Source organism: Chiloscyllium plagiosum, unplaced genomic scaffold (assembly GCF_037043375.1).
Source record: "Chiloscyllium plagiosum isolate Xiang-an unplaced genomic scaffold, Cpla_swu_hap1 HiC_scaffold_37, whole genome shotgun sequence".
In the NCBI taxonomy this organism is placed as follows: Eukaryota; Metazoa; Chordata; class Chondrichthyes; order Orectolobiformes; family Hemiscylliidae; genus Chiloscyllium; species Chiloscyllium plagiosum.
In genome coordinates, this window is record NW_028270175.1 from 35,905,082 (window position 1) to 35,928,416 (window position 23,335).

The following is a 23,335-nucleotide window of genomic DNA, read 5'->3' on the forward strand; positions in this document are numbered from 1 at the left end:
ATTATAAAAATGCATGGGAGCAATTTTTTTTACAGGGGGTGGTTTGTATGTGGAATGAACATCCAGAGGAAATGATGGATGTGGGTTCAGCTGTACGTGGAATATTCCATACAGTTCTGGTCACCACGTTATAGGAAGGATGTGGAAGCTTTAGAAAGGGTTCAGAGGAGATTTACTAGGATGTTGCCTGGTATGGAAGGAAGGTCTTATAGGGAAAGGCTGAGGGAACCGGGGCTGTTTCCACTGGAGAGAAGAAGATGGAGAGGTGACTTAATCGAGACATACAAGACAATCAGAGGGTTAGATAGGGTGGACAGTGAGAGCCTTTTTTCTCGGATGGTGAAGGCTAACACAAGGGGGCATAGTTTTAAATTGAGGGGTGATAGATTTAGAACAGATATCAAGGACAGTAGTAGGGGAATGCAATAGCCTGCTTACAACACTCATGGACTCACTGACATTAAGGGCATTTAAAATGGGCATTGGACATACATATGGATAATAGTGGAACGGTGTAGGTTAGATGGGAATCAGATTAATTTCACATGTGAGTGCACCATCGAGGGCTGAAGGGCCTGTATTGTACTGTGCTGTAACGCTCTATGTTCTATGTACTATGTGGAGTGAAGGTATTCCTGAATGTTGGGTCTTTGACAACTGAATGTGAGACGATCACTGGTCGACTGATTAAAATTGAGGCTGCTCCAAAAACAGGAAATCGAGCACCGAGTTGTGGGATTGGAAGAGAGTTCAAAGGTAGGAACATTGAAAATAGGGTCAGGAGGAGATCATTCAGTCACTCAAGCCTTTGCCTCAACTCAATTAGATCATGACTGATCTTCAAGCCCTTTTCACAAACCAACCCCATCTCCCTTTTTGAGGCAGAATGGGACAATGCCTTGGAGAGATTTGAAAATAGGATTTTAAAAGCAAGGCTTTATGTGATTGAGTGCCAGTTTACGTCAGGGAGCAAAGTGTGATGAGTGGGCGGCCGTCTGTGCGGGATGAGATGGGGCAGCAGAGTTTTAGATAAGCTCAAGTTTACTGAGTGAAAAACATGGGAGATCAGTCAGAGTGTGATGAAATAGTCAAGCCTCAAGGTAATGCAGGTGGAAATGAGGGTTTGAACAGCTGATAAGCTGAAACCAGACAATGGAAGTAAAAATAGACATCTTTAAGTCATGGCATGAACAAATGAGTTCGCTTTGGGGTCAAATATGACACATGGAAGTTGCAAACAGGTTTGCTTAATCTCAGACTGTTGGGCAGAGCAAAAATGAGAGATCAGCTTTTGCCTGACATGAGCTACAATTCTCCTACACTAGTGAGCAATGCACGAGGCACTAGGCCATACTCCAGGCCTGGACCTACAACAGGGGCCATACTTTTCCAGATAGAGAACTGTCATTCTCACCTTACTGAGTGTGTCAGGCTTGTCAGAAATGCTGTTGTTCTTTTAACTTCAAATGTTGCATGAATAATTATCAAAATAAATTATTTCAATTGCATGCTTAAGAAATTTTATATTAGTTTGTTGCTCAGGCCAAGAAGATCTTGCTTCATTTCAGATCACATATTTCCAGATAATGTTTACCCCTCTTTATTTGCCTAGCACCTTTAACATAATGAAATACTCCAAGCAATACTATGAAACACAGAGTTGCTCGAGTCCTCTGGTTTAGAAAAGCAGTCGAGAAATCCTGAAAACGGCAGAAGTTGGTCCTCCATTTCCGTGAAATGTTAACCTGCCCTTCAGATGCTGTTTATTTTAATATTTTTATCTTGGGTTTCCAGCATTTTTCACCCGTTATCTATTTATACAAATAACAGTTGGTGTTCTGGGAGTAGCAGTTGCCTTCGAGTTCAAAACTTTTACACGAAAAGATTGGCATGTCTGAGATGTTCAGCCCAGGGTGAAGCATCAATAAACAATGTGTCAGAGACTTGCACAGAGGCTGAACACATATGGAATGACCTGAATAAAATAAATTCAAGGTGATTTAGACTAAAGTTTTTTTAAAAATATCTGCACTTCATAATTTTGATTATTTTAAAAATCTTTCAAAGGATTCCATGCTTAGCAAAAAATGAGCGGTTTCTTTGACGATGCAAGCCTCTGGTAAGGTACTTGATGATGTTGTTCCTTTAAGTGGATATTTTGTCCTATTTTTGGAGAGAAGTTATAAGGCAGAGGTGCAGAGCTATCTCGAAGAAAGTAAACAATTTGTGATTTTCTTTCAAAGTTGGAACAATTGAAGCAGTCTGGGTGCGGCCAGCTCGCACAGACCGGCTTTTCAGTCTTTTTTTAGATTTTAGGTTTAGTTTTAAGCAGGATCCTTTGGGTCTCAAAAGAGTTGGGAACTCTTAATTGCGATTCTCTCTGAATTTTCTCTTGATTATTTTTTCCTCCTGGTTTGGAGAACAGGAGAGGTTTTCTGATTCAGTATGTGGATGTACCTACTAGAGAAGGTGCAAAACTTGACCTACCCTTGGGAAATAAGACAGGGCAGATGACTGAGGTGTCAGTGGGTGAGCACTTTGGGGCCAGCGACCATAATTCTATTAGTCTTTAAGTAGTGATCGAAAAGGACAGACCAGATCAAAAAGTTGAAGTTCTAAATTGGAGGAAGGCCAATTTTGATGGTATTAGACAAGAACTTTCAAAAGAAAATTGGGCGCAGATGTTCGCAGTAAAGGGACGGCTGGAAAATGGGAAGCCTTCAGAAATGAGATAATGAGAAATCAGAGAAAGTATATTCCTTTAGGGTGAAAGGAAAGGCTGGTAGGTATAGGGAATGCTGGATGACTAAAGAAATTGAGGGTTTGGTTAAGAAAAAGAAGGAAGCATATGTCAGGAATAGACAGCAGAGATCAATTGAATCCTGAGAAGAGTATAAAGGCAGTAGGAGGATATTTAATGGAGAAATCAGGAGGGCAAAAAGGGGACATGAGATAGCTTTGGCAAATAGAGTTAAGGAGAATCCAAAGGGTTTTTACAATACATTAAGGACAAAAGGATAACTAGGGAGAGAATAGGTCCCCTCAAAGATCAGCAAAGTGAACTTTGTGTGGAGCCGCAGGGGATGGGGGAGATACTAAATGAGTATTTTGCATCAGTTTTTACTCTGGAAAAGGACATCAAAGATATAAAATGCAGGGAAATAGATGGTGACATCTTGAAAAATGTCCAGATTACAGAGGAGGAAGTGCTGGATATTTTGAATCACATAAAAGTGGATAAATCCCCAGGACTTGATTAGATGTACCCAGGAACTCTGTGGTAGGCTCGGGAAGTGATTGGTGGGCCTCTTACTGAGATATTTGTATCATCGATACTCACAAGTGAGGAGCCGGAAGACTGGAGGTTGGCAAACGTGGTGCCACTGTTTAAGAAGGGTGGTAAGGACAATCCAGGGAACTATAGACCAGTGAGCCTGACATCGGTGGTGGGTAAGTTGTTGGAGGAAATCCTGAGGGACAGGATGTACATGTATTTGGTAAGGCAAGGACTGATTAGGGATAGTCAACATGACTTTGTGCATGGGAAATCATTTCTCACACCCTTGATTGAGTTTTTGAAGAAGTAACAAAGAGGATTGATGAGGGCAGAGCTGTAGATGTGATCTATATGGACTTCAGTAAGACGTTCAACAAGGTTACCCATGGGAGACTGATTAGCAAGGTTAGATCTCATGGAATACAGGGAGAACTAGCCATTTGGATACAGAACTGACTCAAAGGTAGAAGACAGAGGGGGATGGTGGAGGATTGTTTTTCAGACTGGAGGCTTGAGACCAGTGGAGTGCCACAAGGATCGGTGCTGGGTCCACTACATTTCATCATTTATTAAAAGATTTGGATGTGAGCATAAGCGGTATTCTTAGTAAGTTTTCAGATGACACCAAAATTGGAGGTGTGGTAGACAGCGAAGAAGAATATCTCAGATTATAACAGGATCTTGATCAGCTGGGCCAATGGGCTGAGGAGTGGCAGATGGAGTTTAGCTTCGATAAATGCGAGGTGCTGCATTTTGGGAAAACAAATCTTAGCAGGACGTTTACAATTAATGGTAAGGTCCTAGGGAGTGTTGCTGAACAAAGAAACCTTGGAGTGCAGGTTAATAGCTCCTTGAAAGTGGAGTTGCAGGTAGACAGGATAGTGAAGAAGGCGTATGGTATGCTTTCCTTTATTGGTCAAAGTATTGAGTACAGGAGTTGGGAGGTCATGTTGCGGCTGTACAGGTTATTGGTTAGGCCACTGTTGGAATATTGTGTGCAATTCTGGTCTCCTTCCTATTTGAAAGATGTTGTGAAACTTGAAAGGGTTCAGAAAAGATTTACAAGGATGTTGCCAGGGTTGGAGGATTTGAGCTACAGGGAGAGGCTGAACAGGCTGGGGCTGTTTTCCCTGGAGCATTGGAGGCTGAGGGGTGTTCTTAAAGAAGTTGATAAAATCATGAGGGGCATGGAAAGGATAAATAGACAGTCTTTTCCCTGGGGTGGGGGAGTTCAGAACTAGAGGGCAAAGGTTTAGGGTGAGAGGGGAAAGATATAAAAGAGATCTAAGGGCATCTTTTTCACACAGAGGGTGGTATGTGTATGGAATGAGCTGCCAGAGGAAGTGATGGAGGCTGGTACAATTGCAACATTTAAAAGGCATCTGGATGGGTATATGAATAGGAGGAATTTGGAGAGATATGGGCCGGATGCTGGCCAATGGGACTAGATTGGGTTGGGATATCTGGTCGGCATGGACAAGTTGGACCGAAGGGTCTGTTTCCATGCTGTACATCTCTATGACTCTATAACTGCATGTGAGAATCTGTGTCTAGGTTTGCTTTTTTTGCCAAGGGGTGTGTTTGTGGGATGCTACTCTATTGGAACAATTAATTAGTAATGCGTACTGTATCTATTATTCATTTAAGTTTTTCAATATTTAAGTTATTCTAAATTCCTCTTTCTTTTGTTTGTATTTTAACAGTGGTGTTTAAATAGATTGTGTTTTGCTTAATGTCAAGTGATCTGACCAGTTGCATCACATGTGGAACACAGCACTTCACCTCTACATTTAAAATAAGAAAACGTTAGGGTCTAGGCTACCTTCTTAAGATATACTGAGAAGGTCTGATCTGGACCATAACAGGTAACATGAGATTTCACAAATCCTTTGAAAGTCGTTTTGACCAAATGTAAATATTCAGGAAAAATTGTTTTTGTAGTGACCAAGTTGCTTCAGTTTAAAGTTAAACTATTTATATTATCTCCTGCAGAATGTGGGAGGTAAGGGTCACCACTAGTGTCCATGCTGACTACATCTGCGGGAAGCGCATCCAACTCCAGCTCCTCGAAAACCGCGTTAGGGAACTGGAGCTAGAGCTGGATGAACTTTGGATCATTCCAGAGGCAGAGGGGATTATTGAGAGGAGTTACAGGGAGGTAGTCACTTCTCAGGTACAAGGTACAAGAAAAAGGCAGATGGGTTACAGTCAGGGGATGATAAGGGAACCGACAGACAGTGCAGGGATCCCCTGTGGTCATTCCCCTCAACAATAAGTCTACCATTTTGGATACTGTTGGGGGGGGGCGCTTACCAGGAGAAAGCAGTGGGGTACAGGCCTCTGGCACAGAGTCTGTCCCTGCTGCTCAGAAGGGAAGGGGGAAGAAGAGCAGAGCAGTAGTCATTGGGGACTCCATAGTTAGGGGGACAGAGAGAGACTCACGGGTGGTGTGTTGCCTCCCAGGTGCCAGGGTTCGTGATGTCTCTGATCGTGTTTTTGGGATCCTTAAGGGGGAGGTGGAGCAGCCCCAAGTCGTGGTCCACATAGGCACCAACGACATAGGTAGGAAGAGAGATGGGGATTTAAGGCAGAAATTCAGGGAGCTAGGACGGAAGCTTAGAGCTAGGACGAACAGAGCTGTTGTCTTTGGTTTGTTGCCCGTGCCACGTGCTAGTGAGGCGAGAAATAGGGAGAGAGAGCAGTTGAACACGTGGCTACAGGGATGGTCCAGGAGGGAGGGTTTTGGATTCTTGGATAATTGGGGCTCTTTCTGGGGTAGATGGGACGTCTACAAGCAGGATGGTCTTCATCTGAACCAGAGGGGTACCAATATCCTGGGGGGGAAATTCACTCAGGCTATTGGAGTGGGTTTAAACTAATCCAGCAGGGGATGGGAACCAAAATTGTAGTTCGAGTATAGAAAAGGTTGAGGGTAGGGAGGTCTGAAATCAAGTTTCAGGGACGCAAGATGGCACCAGCAAGCAAGAAGTTGGTTTGAAGTGTGTCTACTTCAATGCCAGGAGCATCCGGAATAAGGTGGGTGAACTTGCAGCATTGGTTGGTACCTGGGACTTCAATGTTGTGGCCATTTCTGAGACATGGATAGAGCAGGGACAGGAATGGTTGGTTGTAGGTTCCAGGATTTAGATGTTTCAGTAAGAACAGAGAAGATAGTAAAAGAGGGGGAGGTGTGGCATTGTTGGGTCAAGGACAGTATACAGTTGCAGAAAGGATGTTTGGGGACTCATCAACTGAGGTAGTGTGGGCTGAGGTTAGAAATAGGAAAGGAAATGTCACCCTGTTGGGAGTTTTCTATAGGCCTCAGAATAGTCCCAGAGGTGTAGAGGAAGGGATAGCAAAGATGATTCTCGATAGGAGTGAGAGAGACAGGGTAGTTGTCATGGGGGACTTCAACTTTCCAATTTATTGACTGGGAACACTATAGTATGAGTACTATGGATGGGTCAGATTTTGTCCAGTGTGTGCAGGAAGGCTTCCTGACACAGTATGTAGATAGACCAACAAGGGGCGAAGCCACATTAGATTTGGTACTGGGTAATGAGCCCAGCCACGTGTTAGACTTGGAGGTAGGTGAGCACTTTGGTGATAGCGATCACAATTCTATTATGTTTACTTTAATGATAGAAAGGGATAGGTGTATACCACTGGGCAAGAGTTACAGCTGGGGGAAAGGCAATTGCAATGCGATTAGGCAAGATTTAGGAAGCATAGGATGGGGAAGGAAACTGCAGGGAATGGGCACATTAGAAATGTGGAGCTTATTCAAGGAAAAGCTCCTGTGTATCCTAGATAAGTACGTACCTGTCAGGCAGGGAGGAAGCTGGAGAGCGCGGGAGCCATGGTTTACGAAGGAAGTGGAATCTCTGGTCAAGAGGAAGAAGAAGGCTTATGTTAGGATGAGATGTGAAATCTCAGTTAGGGCGCTTGAGGGTTACAAGGAAGCCAGGAAAGACCTAAAGAGAGAGCTCAGAAGAGCCAGGAGGAGACATGAGAAGTTGTTGGTGGATAGGATCAGGGTAAACCCTAAGGCTTTCTATGGGTGTTGAAGGAACAAAAGAATGATGAGAGTAAGATTAGGGCCAATCAAGGATAGTAGTGGTAAGTTGTGTGTGGAGTCAGAGGAGATAGGGGAAGCACTAAATGAATATTTTTCAACAGTATTCACTCTAGAAAATGACAATGTTGTCGAGGAGAATACTGAGATACAGGCTACTAGACTAGGTGGGATTGAGGTTCACAAGGAAGAGATATTAGAAATCCTGCAGAGTGTGAAAATAGATAAGTCCCCTGGGCTGGATGGGATTTATCCTAGGATCCTCTGGGAAGCCAGGGAGGAGATTGCCGAGTCTTTGGCATTGATCTTTAAATCGTCATTGTCTACAGGAATAGTGCCAGAAGACTGGAGGATAGCAAATGTGGTTCCCCTGTTCAAGAAGGGGAGTAGAGACAACCCTGGTAATTATAGACCAGTGAGCCTTACTTCAGTTGTTGGTAAAGTGTTGGAAAAGGTTATAAGAGATAGGATTTATAATCATCTAGAAAAGAATAATTTGATTAGGGATAGTCAGCACGGTTTTGTGAAGGGTAGGTCATGCCTCACAAACATTATTGAGTTCTTTGAGCAGGTGACCAAACAGGTAGATGAGAGTAAACTGGTGGATGTGGTGTATATGGATTTCAGCAAGGTGTTCGATAAGGTTCCCCACAGTAGGATATTGTACAAAATGCGGAGGAATGGGATTGTGGGAGACATGGCAGTTTGGATCAGTAATTGGCTTGCTGAAAGAAGACAGAGGATAGTGGTTGATGGGAAATGTTCATCCTGGAGTCCAGTTACTAGTGGTGTACCGCAAGGGTCGGTGTTGGGTCCACTGCTGTTCGTCATTTTTATAAACGACCTGGATGAGAGCGTAGAAGGGTGGGTTAGTAAATTTGCAGACGACACTAAGGTGGTATTGTGGATAGTGATGAAGGATGTTGTAGGTTACAGAAAGACATAGATAAGCTGCAGAGCTGGGCTGAGAGGTGGCAAATGGAGTTTAATGCGGACAAGTGTGAGGTGATTCACTTTGGTCGGAGTAACCGGAATGCAAAGTACTGGGCTTATGGTAAGATTCTTGGTAGTGTAGATGAGCAGAGAGATCTCGGTATCCAGGTACACAGATCCTTGAAAGTTGCCACCCAGGTTGACAGGGTTGTTAAGAAGGCATACAGTGTTTTAGCTTTTATTAATAGAGGGATTGAGTTCCGGAAACAGGAGGTTATGCTACAGTTGTACAAAACTCTGGTGCGGCCGCACTTGGAGTACTGTGTACAGTTCTGGTCACCACATTATAGGAAGATTGTGGAAGCTTTGGAAAGGGTGCAGAGGAGATTTACTAGGATGTTGCCTGGTATGGAAAGAAGGTCTTACGAGGAAAGGCTGAGGGACTTGAGGCTGTTTTCATTGGAGAGAAGAAGGTTGAGAGGAGACTTAATAGAGACATATAAGATAATCAGAGGGTTAGATAGGGTGGGCAGGGCGAGCCTTTTTCCAAGTATGGTGACGGCGAGCACAAGGGGGCATAGCTTTAAATTGAGGGGTGATAGATATAGGACAGATGTCAGATGTAGTTTCTTTACTCAGAGAGTAGTAAGGGTATGGAATGCTTTGCCTGCAACGGTAGTAGATTTGCCAACTTTAAGTACATTTCAGTCGTCATTGGACAGGCATATGGACGTACATGGAATAGTGTAGGTTAGATTGGCTTCAAATTGGTATGACAGGTCGGCGCAGCATCAAGGGCCGAAGGGCCTGTACTGCGCTGTAATGTTCCATGTTCTATGTTCTAAGTTATTGTGATGACTTACACAAAATGAAATCAGAGTACAACAGGTTTGTAAATCGCAATGGAAGTAATGACGCTAACAATTGCCAGGGATGAGAAAGATGAGGCATGTCCTAAAACAAAATACTGCAGATGTTGGGAGTCTGAAATAAAAACATAAAAAGCTCAGAAGACCCAGCAGGTTGGAGAGTGTGGAGAGAAAATGAATTAATTCTTCAAGACAATACACTTTCATTACGGAACTCTGCTCTCCCAATGAAAATGAGCTGCAGGGCTTTGGCCAGTGAACCTGGGACATGAAATTAGCAGTGACCTGATTTCTTCCCCCTATTACATGGAGCTGTAAGGTCCATGCAAGGCAATGACTTCCCAGAATTAGAAGTCAGTGTGTGATACTGGCTTTAAGGGATGTATTTTGTCCTGGTTTTTTTGTGAAGAAAGACTAAGATCAGAAGTGCAGGGCAGTCTGTTTTAAAGCCTATAAAGTAAACAGTTTATGAGGTCTTGTATTTTTTTCCCCTAAGATTGGAACAATAGAAGCAGCCTGAATGGGTGGGGTCATGCTCACACAGAATCAGGAGTTTTAGTTCTAACTTTTTCAATTGCAAAACCAGTAGGATGATCAAATGAAGATTAGGCTGGAAGCTTTCTGCATGGTGAAACACAGAAGCTATGATATTCATAGCCATCGCACAGTCAGCCCAACCGATTGTGTTCAAGTTCTACTTCTGTTCAGGACAGAGGGACAGTTCAGCATTCCGGACTCTGGATATGAACTCCAGTATATACTCAAAGACATAACTCCAATGTTCCATCCACAGCTCGCTTCACCAACAGATCAATTCACCAGTCTAGAACTGCCTCTGTTCTTTTTACCTGCATTCTGATGTGGCTCTACTGCAGGAAGTTTGGGTTTTCTTCAGCTACACTCTCAGGTTCCCTGACCTATTAGTGGCACACAATTTATTTCAGTCTCCGTAACTCTTAGGACTTTCCGAGCCCTCACTACACAGAGACAGTGTAGAATAGCATCCCTTTGTCGACACAGTTATGAAGATTACTGCCTGACCTGAAGTCTCAGTCTGTCTCACTTGCTCTCACACACACATACACGCACATAGGCTGCTGGGGTCTTAAAGCTGGGTTTGGAAGCTGCAGCACATCTCTCCCTGCTACTCTCTCTCTCTCTCGATGCTTTTCCTCCTGGATTAAAGAATTGCATGTGAGACAATCTATTTTACTGAATATGCCTTTGCCAAGGCTGTGTTTGTGGGATTTTACTATATTAGAACAGTGGTAATTCTTTACTTGTTATTGTATCTGTATTTTAACTGTAGTGTAAAAATAAAGTATGCTTTGCTTAACTTTGATCAGTTTAACCAATCAAATTGCATCTGGAATGTAACACCTTACACCTACCTTTAAAATAAGGAACAGTTGGAGCTAAGACTATCTCCTGAGTACATTTTGAGGGGTTTTGGTTTTGTCCATAACAAATGCTGTGTCCAGCCTAGGAATACCGATTGCTATGCACAGAACATCAGAGTGACTGCACACCTTAAGGGAACGTTGCCTGTAACACAGCTCTCCAATGCATTCATAAACATGTCAATCAGGACAGGGGATTGCCTGTAGACTCCATGTCCAGGCAGGGGAAAAGAGAAAGAAACAGATTTCTGTCACAAATTTGGAACTACCAATGATCCAAGACACTTTAATGAAATGCTTCTTAAGCAGTTATTGCTATAAACACTGTCACGGATTTGTCTACAGCAAATTTCCACAAATAAGAACGTGATAATGACCAGATAACCTATTTGTTTTTAATGATATTGATTTAGGGGTAAAAATTGACCAGATTTAATGAAACTCACATCTAGCATTCTGTGTGAATGTTAGGCTGGAGGCTACACGCAGTTCTCAGAGCGCTGCTATTGACTATTTCAACAAAGAGGGAAGACACAAACCTGCCCAATGACTGGACTGAGGCCAATTTCAAGGTTTTCGCTACGTCACCCAGGACAGTTCAGGACTCAGCGAAGAGGAGTTCAAATTATACAAGGAGTGTGTGTGCTCGTGTGTGTGTGCGCTTCTGTATGTGCGTGTTTGTGTGCATGTGTGCGCTTCTGTATGTGCGTGTATGTGTGCATGTGTGCGCTTCTGTATGTGCGTGTATGTGCTTCTGTATGTGTGCGTGCGTGTGTGCATGTGTGCCTGTGCGTCTGAGTGTATGCGAGCGCACGCGAGTGTGCGACTGAGTGTGTGTGCGTGCTCGCGTTTGTGTGTCTGTGTGTGTGCACCTGCCTGTGTGGGTTTGTGTGTGTGTGTGTGTGTGCGCGCACGCGTGTGTGCCTGTGCGTCTGAGTGTGTGTGTGCATGTGTATGCCTGCCTATTGCGTGTATGTGTGTGTGAGAGCGAGTGAGACAGACTGAGACTTCAGGTCAGGCAGTAATCTTCATAACTGTGTTGACAAAGGGATGCTATTCTACACCGTCTCTGTGTAGTGAGGGCTCGGAAAGTCCTAAGAGTTACGGAGACTGAAAGAAATTGTGTGCCACTAATAGGTCAGGGAACCTGAGAGTGTAGCTGAAGTAAACCCAAACTTCCTGCAGTAGAGCCACATCAGAATGCAGGTAAAAAGAACAGAGGCAGTTCCAGACTGGTGAATTGATCTGTTGGTGGAGTGAGCTGTGGATGGAACATTGGAGTTATGTCTTTGGGTATATACTGGAGTTCATATCCAGAGTCCGGAGTGCTGAACTGTCCCTCTGTCCTGAACTGAAGTAGAACTTGAACACAATCTGTTGGGCCGATTGTGCGATGGCTATGAATATCATAGCTTCTGTGTTTCACCATGCAGAAAGCTTCCAGCCTAATCTTCATTTGTTCATCCTACTGGTTTTGTGATTGTAACGAGGGATCGTCATTAAACAATTCTTTAAACCCTTGCTGAAACGTAATTTCCTCATGTCAAACAGCAGGCTTAAAGAAATTCCGGACTTCTGAAAATAGTTTAGTCAGCAAAGTTTATTCGGATACGGAGAAAGGTCTCCTCCCTGCAGTATCGCCCAGGGAAATGGCAACATTGCCTGTCCAGTTGCTGAAACAGTTGTGAGCTCTGGATGGTATTTGGAGAAGGTGGTAGGAACACATTAGTCAAACGTTTCATTTACACTCAACAGGGCAAGACCCCGAGCAGCAGCAGTGGTATCAGTGTGTTCTAAATGGCATGATTTTGAAGGCATTATCGAAGCGTTGATAGGTAACATTGTAGTCCACAAATCAAAAGTTCAGTCATCTGTGTCAGGATGGCTTCTGGTCTTTTCATTCATGTTTACCAAGAGGAAGGAGTAGAACTCTCAGTATTTGAAAGTCACTAACAACAAGGACACGTGCACGTTGAAATCCTGTCTATCTTGGCCTCATAATGTCTGGGGGAAAAAAAAGAGTGCGTCAGCCATTCAATGGGTAAGATCACCATTTATTGCCAAACCAGGGACAATCATGTACCAGAGGCTCTTGATTAATACAAACTTAATTGAGAACATGCCATCTGTCTCCTAAACCACTACAAACAGCTTCTGTCATCTTATCAGTCAGCTTTTGCATTAAGCCTTGATTCCAGCTCAAAGTCTGCTATGAGTGTGCATCCAGTGGGAACACGGGCTGTCAGATTCTCTGTGACCTATCCTTATTTCTTAATGTAACAATGAATTTCGGCAGTTTTACATCTCACCCAGTGACATTCTTGGAATAATATGTCTTTCCTATTAAGGAGACAAGGTCAGAACTTAAAAATATAGACAGCGCATTTTGAAGTTTATTGGCTAAAGATCACAAGTGGAAATCAAGCAAAGTTTAAAAAAAAAGACTGTCTGGAATGCATTGTTTAAAAAGGAATGGAAGCAAATTCAGCAGGAACTTTCAGAAGCAAACAGAAAAAATATTTGAAAAGAGGAAGCAATTGTACATCAATAGGGAAAGGCTGGACATTAGGGTTGAATTGCACAGCTCTCTCAAAGAGCTTGCATCTGGGTGATGGGCTGAATGGGCTACTGTTGTACTGGATGACTCTCTGATTTCTCTTTGATTTCAAAGGAATTAGTCGCCTCACTGCAGCTGAATTAAGCATCTGTGTAAGATTATATTTTGCATCGTGCTTTAATCAAATAAGCTGGAAACATCTCATAAAGGGGAACAAATGAGGAATTGTGAGTCAAGATCGGGCACGTTCCACAAGAGAAAGGGTTTGTTGATGATCATCTTTTACACGAGGCCTCTGCCTCTGTCAAAAATACAAAAAAAGAAATTTTCCAACACCTTTCAATTCTGAAAAAGAGTCATGCTGGACTCAAAACACTTAAGCGGTTTCTCTCTTCGCAGACGCTGCCAGACCTGCTGAGTTTCTCTGTCATTTTCTGATTTTACTTCAGAATTCCAGCATCTGCAATATTTTACCTTTATTTGGTAGAAATTGTCAACCAGTAACTAAGACCAGTAAATCCAGTTTGGCCACCAGTAGAAACTCTCCCCGGGCAGTAAATATAATACCATTCCAGTTGAGTGCTGCCATATGGATAAAAGCTGTCATTAATAGTTGCCCAGAAAGCTAGCACTAACCACCCATACTGACAGCTGCGCAGTTAGCTCCTGTTGTCATTGAAGTCTGGTCAAAAGCCTCAATTTTATAACGTTAATTATTTTCCCAATATTGTTTTAAGCATAAGCCTTTCAACATTGATGCAGATTTTTATCATTTATTAGTAAATCAAACTCAATTTTAAATAGGATTGCTGACATAACTGTGACAGAACTGAAGCAAAGACACTTTCATCTCATTTATAAACTTTTATAATTTTCCTGCAAAGGAAACAAAAACAAGAGTACACTGAAAATGTGAAATTTATTGTATGAGCTATTATGCTTATTGATTACACAAATTACACAAGCTTTATTCACCATTTACATTGTGTCTGACATATATGGCTTCTTTATTTAAGAATTGGATTTTGTCATATATGTAGCAGTTCATTTTCCACGGTTCCTGGGTGGCACGCTGGCTCAGTGGTTAGCACTGCTGCCTCACAGTGCCAGGGTCCCAGTTTTGATTCCTGCCTGTAAGTAATCTAATCTAATCCAAAGATTAGATTAGATTACTTACAGTGCGGAAACAGGCCCTTCGGCCCACACCAACCCACCAAAGCGCAACCCACCCATTCCCCTACATTTACCCCTTCACCTAACACTACGGGCAATTTAGTATGGCTAATTCACCTAACCTGCACATCTTTGGACTGTGGGAGGAAACTGGAGCACCCGGAGGAAACCCATGCAGACACGGGGAGAATGTGCAACCTCCTCACAGTCAGTCGCCTGAGGCGGGAATTGAACCCGGGTCTCTGGCTCTTTGAGGCAGTAGTGCTAACCACTGTGCCACTGTGCCGCCCACTAAGATGTGCAGGTCAGGTGAATCGGCTATGGGAAATTGTCCATAGTGTTAGGAGCATTAGTCAGAAGGAAATGGGTCTGGCTGGGTTACTCTTCAGAGGGTTGGCGTGGACTTGTTGGGCCGAAGGGCCGGTTTCCAATCTCTTCTAATCCACATAGTCCCTGGGGGTAGAGGTGAAAGTGAAGCAACTGCTGTGGTTATAAGACAAGGAGTTAGTCAGAGATACAACAAGTCTGCTGTCACAGCACAAAACGGACAGAGAGACAGAGAAACCAAATAAACAGCAAAGAACAAGACAGTTGCTTCTCAGAGCCTCCAGCATGCAAAAGCTCAAATTTTGTAGCACTTCCATTGTGCAGTGTTTCCCCCTATACTGATATACCCTGCACATGGCCTTCCACAGACAGACTTCTCCCAGAGTTCGATAAACCAAAAAAGACCAATTCATCCTTTCTCTCCTGTTATTGAGCTAATAATGTTGTCTTCTACACTAATGTGCTCTTATCTTGGAGGATACAGAGGTAGAGGACGAGGTAGAGACATGAAAGCTGAGAGACAGTGAGAGAGAAATAGGAGAGAAGGGAAACAGCGAAGGAGAGAAAGAGGGAGACAGCAGAAGATGGGAAACAGTAACAGCTGGATATAAACTGACAATAAATTGTAGAATGATTTTTAAAAAGAGAGAGGGAGATGGGGAATGACAAAAAAGAGAGAGAAGAAAACAGTGAAAAGCAAGAGACAGGTAGATAGAGGGAAGGAGGAGAAGCAATGAAAGAGAGGAAGATAGAGGGAGAAAGGGGAAATAATGAAAGGGAGGTAGATAGTGGGAGAGAGGGGATGACAGCAGGAGAGCAAGTTGGGATTTGAGAAGGGAGGGGCTGAAAGGGGGTGGGGAGTTTCACCCTCCTCCCCAATTGTTGGTCCAATGCTCCCAGGCTTTCCCTCACCACCTTTAGGCTCCCTCCCCCTCTGTGCCAAGTCATTCCTTGGATCTGGTACCACTTCAGTCTGTTGTAACTAAAGGCGTAGGTGATTGACTGAAGGATGGCAGTGTGGGGTAAGCCAACGTCACCAGTAAATCCTAACCAGTGACAGCAAATGTCTTTGCTCAATGTTTCCATTCTCAAGTATGAATGACTGCTCCTTGGGTAGCTGCAGATAACAACTGGTTCAGATTGGTACATGCATGGTGACATGATTACTGGTACTACCTGGGATTCCACCTGACTTTAATTATATTTGTTTCAGCTTGTGAGAAGAGAGGAAGTGAATTGCTGAAAGGGAAAGAATTTTGTTATAGGTGCCACAGTTTGTAAGATTGTTATATCTTGCAATGAGTCTTTGATGATGATCAGAGAGAGAGGAAGATTGTAGGAGCTTCAAGACTGGCAGGTGGTACACCATTGCTCTGCCATTCTCACATTCGGATCACTTAATCTGAACCATCGGCATCTTTTCTTCACTGACACCCTACATCCACTACCCCAAACTGTCTCCACATTTTACTTCAGCTCTGATGAAGAGATAAATAGACTCGAAAAGTTAGCTTGCTCTCTCTCCATGGATGCTATCTGACCCTATGTGATCTCCAGCATTTGTTATTTCTATTTCACAAAGAAAGGTAAGTTTTTGAAGTCGGAGCAACTGTGACAAAAATGCACAGTGTCATAGAGTTTATACACCACAGAAAAGGCTCTTTGGCCCATCATGTATATGCTGGTCATCAAGCTTCTATCTATTCTAATTCCATTTTCCAGCACTTGACTCATAACCTTGACTGCTCTGGGGTTTCAAGTGTTTACCCAATGCCTCTTAAAAGTTTAGAGGGTTCCTGCCTTTTACATCCCTTTCAGACGATTTCAAAACCATTTTCCTTCAATCTCCTTTAAATCTCCAGCTCCTTACCTTAAAACTGCACCCAGGTTATTGATCCCTCTACTGAGGCAAAACGCTTCTCCCTATCATCCTGCCTACACCCCTCAGAGGTTTGTACATCTCAATCAGATCCTCCTCAACCCTCTCAGCTTTAAAGAAAATATCCCCAGTATTCTGTCTCTCTTCAAAGTTGAATCATTCCAGCCTAAGCAACATCCTGGTGAATCTTCTCTGTACTCTCTCCAGTACAATTACATGCTTCCTATCGCGTGGTGATCAAAATGGCACACATTATTCCAGCTATGGTCCAACTGAAATTATATATAACTCCATCATGACCTCCTTGCTCTTGAATTCAAAGCCTTAATAAAGGCAGGTATCCCATTAGCCTTCTTCACCAGGTTATCTACCTGTCCTGCTGTCTTTATGTATCTATGGCCGTACACACAGAGATTCCTCTGATCCTCTACACTTCATGATATCCTACCTTTCATCATGTGCTCCCTGGCCTTGTTAGTTGCCCCAGAATTCATCACTTCACACTTTTCTGGATTAAATTCCATTTGTCACTGTACAGGCAATCTGATCAGCCCATCCATATTATTCTAGATTTAGGGGCTTTCCTCGTTGCTATTTAACACACCAACAATTTTCCTGGATTCTGTGAACTTACTAATCATAGAACATAGAACGATACAGCACAAGGAACGGGCCTTTCGGACCACGATGTTGTGCCAAACGTGACACCTAAATTAAATGAATCCTTTCTGCCTGCTCTGGCCCATATCCCTCCATTCTTTGCATATTCAGGTGCTCCTTTAAAAGCCCCCTAAACCACCCCCCCCCCCCCCCCCCCCAACGTATCTGCCTTTATCACCATCCCTGACAGTGCGTTTCAGACAGTCTGTGTAAAAAACATCCCCCGCTCACTATAAATATATGCCCCCTAGTCTTAGAACATTCACATCTAAGACTTAATGTGCACTACGAACCCATCACTGAACCCTACGGTATGCCACAAGTCTTAAGTTACAAAAACACCCTTCCAATTCGATCCCATGCAACCTTCTTATCCAATCTGCTAAGGAAGATCTTGTCAAAAGATTTACTGAAATCCATGTAGACTACAACCAAATGGACTACCGTCATCTACACATCTCGTTACCCCCTTAAAATTCAACGAGATTTCTTAGGCATGATTTCCCCCTGACAGAGCCATGTTGACTATGCTTGATTAATCCTTTCTTCTTGAAGTGAAGTTTAATTCAGAATATTTTTCCAGCCATTTTCCTGCCACTGATGTTAGACTCACAGGCCTCACTCACTCACCACCGATTTTTACTTGTGTTGTTGCTTGAAATGAAAGCTTCCGTCAACACACTTTAAATGGAGGTCACACCTTCAGTGCAAGTCAAAATATTGTGGCATGTTAATGTACAGATGGCACAGTTGTTACCGTTTCTTGAAGTGATTTCCATGAACTGGTCAGGACTGGAAGCTGCTGATGAGGACCTGCTCACCTTATTGGATTGTTTTGTAAATACTTTACCTCCCTTATAATTTCAACAGCTCAGACTGCTGAGAATTACCTGGAATCAAACTGTTTCTAGATCAAAGTAAAATCTGAGAAATAATGCCAAAGAACTTCCAGCTATGACTCAGCTCACTTTGCCTTAGCAGGGTGTGCTGGGCTATGTTATGATCTGTAAACCAGCTCTTATATAATTCTTATAAAGACTGTAATTTGTTTTCATAGACAAAAAAGGTATCCATTCCTGAGCAGAACTGTTCTCAAACTCTGCAAGAGAAATATCACATTATTTCAATTGATTTATCCCTTTATGAAATGATTCGCAATATTCCATTTTGTGCTGGACAGTTCCCTCCGTTTGCCTCAGTCAGTGTAATAATTCAATTTAATCAACCTCAGTCTTTTATCACATGCCTCACTTTGAGGAAAATTGCCTGCAGACAGGTAATCAGAGGGAGACCCTTGGAAATAGACATGCAATCAGAGGGAGACCCTTGGGAATAGACATGTAATCAGAGGGAGACCCTTGGGAGCGGAACGGTAATCAGAGGGAGACTCTTGGGAGCCCATGGGAATGGACAGGTAATCAGAGGGAAACCTATGGGAGCCCATGGGAATGGACAGGTGATCATAGGGAGACCCATGGGAGCAGACAAAGAATAAGAGGGAGACCCATGGGAGCCCATGGAAATGGACAGGTAATCAGAGGGAGACCCATGGGAGCCCATGGAAATGGACAGGTAATCAGAGGGAGACCCATGGGAGCGGCCAGGTCATCAGAGGGAGACCCATGGGAGCCCATGGGAATGGACAGGTGATCAGAGGGAGACCCATGGGAGCACATGGGAATGGACAGATAATCAGAGGGAGACCCATGGGAGCCCATGGGAATGGACAGGTAATCAGAGCGATCCATGGGAACGGACAGGTAATCAGAGGGAGACACTTGGGAATGGAGATGTAATCAGAGGGAGACACTTGGAAATGGAGATGTAATCAGAGGGAGAAATTGGGAATGGACATGCAATCAGAGGGAGACCCATGGGAATGGACATGTAATCAGAGGGAGGCCCATGGGAATGGACAGGTCATCAGAGGGAGACCCATGGGAATGGCTAGGTCATCAGAGGGAGACCCATGGGAGCAGAGAGGTCATCAGAGAGAGACCCATGGGAATGTACACATCATCAGAGGGAGACCCATCGGAATGGACAGGTAAGCAGAGGGAGACACTTGGGAATGGACAGGTCATCAGAGGGAGATCGAGGGGAATGGACAGGTAGTCAGAGGGAGACCCATGGGAGCCCATGGGAATGGACAGGTACTCAGAGGGAGACCCATAGGAGCGGACAGGTCATCAGAGAGAGACTCATGGGAATGGACAAGTAATCAGAGGGACACCCATGGGAATGGACAGGGGATCAGAGGGAGACCCATGGGAGCAGAGAGGACATCAAAGGGAGACCGATGGGAATGGACAGTTAATCAGAGGGAGACACATGGGAATGGACAGGTAATCAGGGGGAGACCCATGGAAGTATAGAGTTCATCAGAAGGAGGCCCATGGGAATGGACAGGTCATCAGAGGGAGACGCATGGGAATGGTCAGGTGATCAGAGGGAGACCCATGGGAGCTGACCGGTCATCAGAGGGACACCCATGGGAATGAACAGGCAATCAGAGGGAGGCCCATGAGAGTGCAAAGGTCATCAGAGGGAGACCCATGGGAGCAGTCAGATAATCAGAGGGAGACCAATGGGAATGGACAGGTGATCACAGGGAGACCTATGGGAGCGGACAGGTAACCAGAGGGAGGCCCATGGGAATGGACAGGTCATCAGAGGAAGACCCATGGGAATGGATAGCTAATCAGTGGGAGATCCATGGGAGTGGACAGAGACCCATGGCAGCAGACAGGTAATCAGAGTGAGGACCATGGGAATGGACAGTTAATCAGATGGAGACCCATGGGAATGGACAGGTGATCACAGGGAGACCTATGGGAGCAGACAGGTAATCAGAGGGAGACCCATGGGATTGAACAGGTAATCAAAGGGAGACCCTTGGGAATGGACAGGTCATCAGAGGAAGACCCATGGGAATGGACAGCTCATCAGTGGGAGACACATGGGAATGGACAGGTAATCAGAGGAATACAGGTCATCAGAGTGAGACCCATGGGAGCAGACATGTAATCAGAGGGAGACCCATAGGAGCGGATATGTTATCAGAGAGAGACCCATGGGAATGGACAGGTAATCAGAGGAAGACCGATGGGAATGGACAGGTAATCAGAGGGAGACCCATTGGAGTGGACAGGTAGTCAAAGGGAGACCCTTGGGAATGGACATGTCATCAGAGGGAGACCCATGGGAATGGACAGCTAATCAGTGGGAGATCCATGGGAATGGGCAGGTAATCAGAGGGAGATCCATGGGAGCCCATGTTAATGGGCTGGTAATCAGCGTGAGACCAATGGGTGCCATGCGAATGGACAGGTCATCAGAGAGAGACCCATGGGAGCCCAAGGGAATGGGAAGATAATCATAGGGAGACCCATAGGAATGGACATGTAATCAGAGGGAGACCCATGGGAGCAGTCAGGTAATCAGAGGGAGACCCATGGGAAAGGACAGATCATCAGAGGAAGACCCATGGGAATGGACAGGTCATCAGAGGGAGACCCATGGGAATGGATAGGTAATCAGAGGGAGGCCCATGGGAATGGACAGGTCATCAGAGGGAGACCCATGGGAGCACATGGGAATGGATAGTTAATCATTGGGAGACCCATGGGAATGGACAGGTAATCAGAGGGAGACCCCTGGGAATGGACAGGTCATCAGAGGGAGACCCATGGGAGCACATGTGAATGGAGAGGTAATCAGAGGGAGGCACATGGGAATGGACAGGTCATCAGAGGGAGACCCATGGGAGCCCGTCGGAATGGACGGGTAATCAGAGGGGCACACATTGGAATGGACAGCTAATCAGAGGGACACCCATGGGAATGGACAGCTAATCAGAGGGACACCCATGGGAATGGACAGGTAATCAGAGGGAGACCCATGGGAATGGACAAGTAATCAGAGGGAGGCCCATGGAAGCATATGGGAATGGATAGTTAATTAGAGGGAGACCCATGGGAATGGACAGATCATCAGAGGGAGACCCATGCAAATGGACAGGTGATTAGAGGGAGACCCATGGGGCTGACCGGTCATCAGAGGGACACCTATGGGAATAGACATGTCATCAGAGGGAGACCCATGGGGATGGACAGGTAATCAGAGGGAAACCCATGGGAATGGACAGGTGTTCAAAGGGAGACCCATGGGAGCTGACCGGTCATCAGAGGGACACCTATGGGAATGGACATGTCATCAGAGGGAGACCCATGGGGATGGACAGGTAATCAGAGGATGACCCGTGGGAATGGAAAGGTAATCAGAGGAAGACTGATGGGAATGGACAGGTAATCAGAGGGAGACCCATTGGAGCGGACAGGTAGTCAAAGGGAGACACTTGGGAATGGACAGGTCATCAGAGGGAGACCCATGGGAATGGACAGCTAATCAGTGGGAGATGCATGGGAATGGACAGGTAATCAGAGGGAGATCCATGGGAGCCCATGTTAATGGGCTGGTAATCAGCGTGAGACCAATGGGTGCCATGCGAATGGACAGGTCATCAGAGGGAGACCCATGGGAGCCCAAGGGAATGGGAAGATAATCATAGGGAGACCCATAGGAATGGACATGTAATCAGAGGGAGACCCATGGGAGCAGTCAGGTAATCAGAGGGAGACCCATGGGAATGGACAGATCATCAGAGGAAGACCCTTGGGAATGGTCAGGTAATCAGAGGGAGACCCATTGGAGCGGACAGGTAGTCAAAGGGAGACACTTGGGAATGGACAGTTCATCAGAGGGAGACCCATGGGAATGGACAGCTAATCAGTGGGAGACGCATGGGAATGGACAGGTAATCAGAGGGAGATCCATGGGAACCCATGTTAATGGGCTGGTAATCAGCGTGAGACCAATGGGTGCCATGCAAATGGACAGGTCATCAGAGGGAGACCCATGGGAGCCCAAGGGAATGGGAAGATAATCATAGGGAGACGCATAGGAATGGACATGTAATCAGAGGGAGACCCATGGGAGCAGTCAGGTAATCAGAGGGAGACCCATGGGAATGGACAGATCATCAGAGGAAGACCCATGGGAATGGACAGGTCATCAGTGGGAGACCCATGGGAATGGACAGGTAATCAGAGGGAGACCCATGGGAATGGACAGGTCATCAGAGGGAGACCCATGGGAGCACATGGGAATGGATAGTTAATCATTGGGAGATCCATGGGAATGGACAGATCATCAGAGTGGAGCCCCATGGGAATGGACAGGTAATCAGAGGGAGACCCATGGGAATGGACAGGTCATCAGAGGGAGACACATGGGAGCACAAGTGAATGGAGAGGTAATCAGAGGGAGGCACATGGGAATGGACAGGTCATCAGAGGGAGACCCATGGGAGACCATCGGCTTGGACAGGTAATCAGAGGGGCACACATGGGAATGGACAGCTAATCAGAGGGACACCCATGGGAATGGATAGTTAATCAGAGGGAGACCCATGGGAATGGACAGGTCATCAGAGGGAGACCCATGGGAATGGATAGTTAATCAGAGGGAGACCCATGGGAACGGATAGTTAATCAGAGGGAGACCCATGGGAATGGACAGATGATCAGAGGGAGACCCATGGGAATGGACAGGTCATCAGAGGGAGAACTTTGGGAGTGGACAGGTGATCAGAGGGAGACGCATGGGAATGGTCAGGTGATCAGAGGGAGACCCATGGGAGCTGACCGGTCATCAGAGGGACACCCATGGGAATGAACAGGCAATCAGAGGGAGGCCCATGAGAGTGCAAAGGTCATCAGAGGGAGACCCATGGGAGCAGTCAGATAATCAGAGGGAGACCCACGGGAATGGACAGGTGATCACAGGGAGACCTATGGGAGCGGACAGGTAACAAGAGGGAGGCCTATGGGAATGGACAGGTAATCAGAGAGAGACCATGTGAATGGACAGGTAATCAGAGGGAGACCCATGGGAATGCTCAGGTCATCAGAGGGAGACCCATGGCAGCAGACAGGTAATCAGAGTGAGGCCCATCGGAATGGACAGTTAATCAGATGGAGACCCATGGGAATGGACAGGTGATCACAGGGAGACCTATGGGAGCAGACAGATAACCAGAGGGAGACCCATGGGAATGGACAGGTAATCAAAGGGAGACCCTTGGGAATGGACAGGTCATCAGAGGAAGACCCATGGGAATGGAC